The sequence below is a fragment of the Chiloscyllium plagiosum genome, chromosome 46 (assembly GCF_004010195.1).
Source record: "Chiloscyllium plagiosum isolate BGI_BamShark_2017 chromosome 46, ASM401019v2, whole genome shotgun sequence".
Taxonomy (NCBI): domain Eukaryota; kingdom Metazoa; phylum Chordata; class Chondrichthyes; order Orectolobiformes; family Hemiscylliidae; genus Chiloscyllium; species Chiloscyllium plagiosum.
The window spans coordinates 10643346-10648605 of NC_057755.1; positions in this window are offsets into that span (position 1 = coordinate 10643346).

Consider the following 5260-nt stretch of genomic DNA (forward strand, 5'->3'; position numbering starts at 1 on the left):
TATCCAAATGGCTAGTTCTCCCTGTATTCCATGAGATCTAACCCTGCTAATCAGTCTCCCATGGGGAACCTTGTCGAACGCCTTACTGAAAGTCCATATAGATCACATCTACTGCTCTACCCTCATCAATCCTCTTTGTTACTTCCTCAAAAAAACTCAATCAAGTTTGTGAGACATGATTTCCCACGCACAAAGCCATGTTGACTATCCCTAATCAGTCCTTCCCTTTCCAAATACATGAACATCCTGTCCCTCAGGATTCTCTCCAAAACTTGCCCACCACCAACGTCAGGCTCACTGATCTTTAGTTCCGTGGCCTGTCCTTACCACCCTTCTTAAACAGTGGCACCATGTTTGGCAACTTCCAGAATTCCAGTACCTCACCTGTGACTATCGATGATACAAATATCTCAACAAGATGCCCAGCAATCACTTCTCTAGCTTCCCACAGAGTTCGTGGGTACACCTAATCAGGTCCTGGGGATTTATCCACCTTTATGCGTTTAAAGACATCCAGCACTTCCTCCTTTAATATGGATATTTTGCAAGATGTCACCATCTATTTCCCTACAGCCTATATCATCCATATCCTTTTCCACAGTAAATACTGATGCACAATACTTGTTTACTATCTACCCCATTTACAGTGGTTCCACATAAAGGCCTCCTTATTGATCTTTGAGGGCCCCTATTTTCTCCCTAGTTACCCTTTTGTCCTTAATGTATGTAGAAACCCTTTGGATTCTCCTTAATTCTATTTTCCAAAGCGATCTCATGTCCCCTCCTGATTGCCCTCTTAAATATACCGCTACTATCTTTGTACTCTTCTAAGGATTCATTCGATCTATCCTGTCTATACCTTACATATGCTTTCTTCTTTTTCTTATTCAAACCTTCAATTTCTTTGGTAATCCAGCATTCCCTACATCTACCAGCCTTCTCTTTGACCCTGACAGGAATATACTTTCTCTGGATTCTCGTTATCTCATTTCTGAAGGATTCCCATTTTCCAGCCGTCCCTTTACCTGTGAACATCTGCCCCAAATCAGCTTTTGAAATTTCTTACCTAATACAATCAAAAAATGGCTTTCTCTAAGTTAGAACTTCAACTTTTAGATCTGGTCTATCCTTTTCCATCACTATTTAAAACGAATAGAATTATGGTCGCTGGCCCCAAAGTGCTCCCCCACTGACACCTCCGTCACCTGCCCTGCCTTATTTCCTAAGAGTAGGTCACGGTTTGCACCTTCTCTAGTAGGTACATCCACATAGTAAATCAGAAAATTTTCTTATGCACACTTAACAATTTCCTCTCCATCTAAACCCTTAACACTATGGCAGTCCCAGTCTATGTTTGGAAAGTTAAAATCCCCTCCCATAATCACCCTATTATTCTTACAGGTTGAACAGGAGAAGCTGTCTGTGATATCAATTGAAACAATACTACTGGGCCGAAGTGAAATATATTCCTCTAGAATTGAAAGGAAAAAGATCTCAAATTGTGACTGCATTTGATATTTTTGATAAAGAGATAGATTAGTTCTTGATTGGGCTATGAAGTTGAAGATTAGATTGGTGCTGGAAAAACACAGCAGTTCAGGCAGCATCCGAGGAGCAGTAAAATTGACGTTTCGGGCAAAAGCCCTTAATTAGGAATGAAGTTGAAGGAATGTACTGTACCTTTAAAGGAGAGCAGCTGCCATCAAATAGATCTAAGAAATTAGGAAAAACTGTCTGGCAAAGATATCATTTCTTGTGAAACATATTCACAGAAAGAAACGGTGGCTCAGGGAGATCTTCAGGCAGAAGAAGAAAGACACGGATGACGACAGTGGCTGTGTGGTTTTGAAACTAAGCTGATGTAATTTTAATAAATATCTTATTCGAACAACATATTGTTATAGAGTTGGAGGCACTAAGGCAGTTAAGAGAAAGGGGGTTTTGAGTTAAGAATCATTATTGTTTAATGTTCAATTTTAGAGTTAAAACATGTTATTTTCTTTAGATAGATGAAATAGATGAAATTCGGTAGTTCTCTGTCACTCATATTTAAACAGGTTGAGGTGAGTTGAGCTCTTCTCAATGTCTGGTTTAATTAACAGAAGGGTTCACTGCTGTGTCATAAAGATTGTCAGAGGGATAAATGCTTACAGGGAGAAAGTGGGAGAATGGAGTTGAGAAACTTATGATCCATGATTGAATGGCGGAGCAGACTTGAGAAGCTGGATTGCCTAATTTCTGCTCCTATGTCTTATGGTCTTATGGTCTTACAATGGTCTTAATTGCTTGCATAGGACTCCTAACTAACTCAAAAAGTGGGGATTAGTATTTGTTAACTATAATGGATGTGTCTAACAGTTTTCTAAACGACATTCCATTGCACATTATCACAGCTAAACGGATTTCAGACTCAAACTTTTCACTAGATATAGACTACTCACAGAGACATAATGAGATCAAGGCTCCATTTTTGCTTTAAAATTATTCATGAAGCTATGTATAGCTTAGGAATTAAACAATTCAAATCCATCGTGTCCTTCTAGGATTGTAGTGACCATTAGATAAGGTGGCATCAAACTTTAAAGACCATGCAAATTGCTTAGAGTCAATGCTGGAGAGACGAATGGAAAAAAGAAATTTTGTTTGCACTATTTGCCAGTCGGGATGTGTCAAATGAGTCTACCAAATTCAGTCCTTTTGAATTCAGCTTTTTGGGCATGAGGTGAAAGAAACATGAAATTGATTAAGAAGAAATTGATAAGTCAGAGTTTGAGACCACATATTGGACTATGTGTCAATTTTTTTTAATGCTTATAAAGTGGAGGAGTTGGCTAATTAGCAATTAAAAAAATCACAGTACATAATAAAACAGGAAGCAGATAGAAAAACCAAAATTAGCAATGTTGCTACTGGCGATAACATGTTAGCGTTACTTCTAGTGATAGGTGTACTTATCGAACCAAAGGAGATTGAGTCATGAAAACTATTTGATCAGGACTCCAGATGGAAATAAATCACACAGAGTGTGTCCTGTGAATTTGCACAAAAGATATTTTTATAGGGAAGGAAAGTAAAAGAATGTGATTTTGATGTCAACACAGAGTGAAGAACCAACATAAGAGAATTCTGGATTCTGCATTCCTCAAATTAGATTGGGCAATGAGGATTTTCTCAGAAAGTCTGATAAATTATTGTGCTACGTTCCAGATGAAAATCAAGATGACCTGAAATTGTTGTTACAATTGTATGGAGAGATATGTGGGAATAAACTGGGAAGTACTAAATTAACTCTGCATGATATAGATATAACATACGCTGTTCCAATCAAACAGCATCCTTATAGACTTAACCCTGTAATGTTGGTACATGCTCCAAAAGAGGTTGAGCACATGCTCAAAGATAATTTAATCAAAGCGAGTTACATTGACTAGAGCTTACACATAGTAATTGTGCCAAAACCAGACGGTACCTAACAATTATCTGTAGACTATTGCAAAGTCAATACATTTACAAAATCTGATTCATTGGAAGACTATATTGAAATGGTGGGACAATCAACTTATATTACTAAGTTGGACCTACTCAGAGGATGCTGGCAGGTAAATTCGTTCAAAAGAGTGAAGACAATTTCAGCTTTCCTAACACCAAATGGACTATACTAATTTGTAGTCATGACAGGGAATGAAAAATGTGCCAGCCACATTTGAAAGACTAACGTATTAAATTGTTTCCAGATTACCCAATTGTTTAATATACATAAATGGCCTGGTGATTTTTAGTCCCAGGTGGAAGGACTACAGCAATTATCAGAATTATTTGATTGACCTTGGGAGGCAGGTTTGGTGATAAACTTCACTCAGAATGAATTCGCCAAAGCCCAAGTCAATTTCCTGGACCATATTATTGTATATTGACAGATAGCCTCATGGAATGTGAAAACAAAGATTACTGGTGTGGATTTTCTTGAAAGTTGGCACTGAATTTCAGCAGTGTGGTTGCTCCACTGACTGACTTACTGAAGAAGTGTAGAAAATTTCAGTGATGAAGGGCTGTCAAAAAGCAATTGACCACTGCCCCATTATGAGCCAAACCTAATTACGCAACCCCATTCAAGGTGGTTATCGATGCAATTGATGTGGGATCGGTGCTGTACTCTTACAAGAACACAATGAGGAGATAGAAAGACCTATCACACATTTCTCAAGGAAATTGAGCATTTATCAACAAAATTATTCTACAATTGAGAAGGAGATCTTGATTTTGGCGTTGCAACATTTCAACATTTATATTGCCAGTAATATGACAGGGACAATGGTATGCACTGATTGTTACCCATTAATATTTTTGGAGATATATAATGATAAATTTCCAGATGGTTTAGATGGAGCTGATTATTGTGCCCATTCAATTTGAAAATTATACACATGGCACGACAAAAAATGTTATTGCTGACGCGTTGACACAACTTGAATGAAGCAATATGGAGGTGTGCGGTGCCAGGTATAAACAGACTGACATAGAATATAGTAGTGAATGTTTGCATAGTTAAAATCAATACACATATATATGCCTGTTGTTGTGTGCTAACACAGTGAGACTCAGGGGTTTAAATCGATGGTTGTTTCTCTTTAAAGGGGGAGGTGTGACGATGCTGTCACTTGGAAAAGGCTATTTTGTCCTCGGTATATTTTGAAAAGAGGAGTATAAAGGCAGAGGTTCTGAGCTGGCCAGGGTAACGGTCTGAACCAATACTGATTTTTCTTTTTAAAAACACATTAACAATGAAAGTTATGCCCCAGTTCAGTTTTCTAGTTTTTTTTTAGCTGTAGCAGTCACAAGAGTTTTGAGCACCAGAAGGGTTGCATGTTTCAGTAAATGATTCCTGACTGAGTTTTTCTGAAAACTCTCTCTGAATGTTATTCCCTCCTGCCTGCAAGAATCTGTGTTTGAATTCATCTTTTGGCCAAGGGGTGTGTTTATGGGATGTTACTATACTGCAGCAGTTAATTAGTTAAGTTACTGTATTGAGTATTTTGTTAAGTTTTCCAATAGATAAGTTATTCTAAATTACACACTTTTTTTGTTTGTATTTTAACTGTAATATTTATATAAACAGTATTTTGCTTTTAAAGCCTAGTGGTTTATATTGCATCACACCTGGGGCACCCACAGCACATCTAACTTTAGACAAAAGTTAGGGCCTAGGCTCCCTTCTTAAAATATTTTGTGGGGTCTGGCCTGGTCCATAACAAATCTAAAG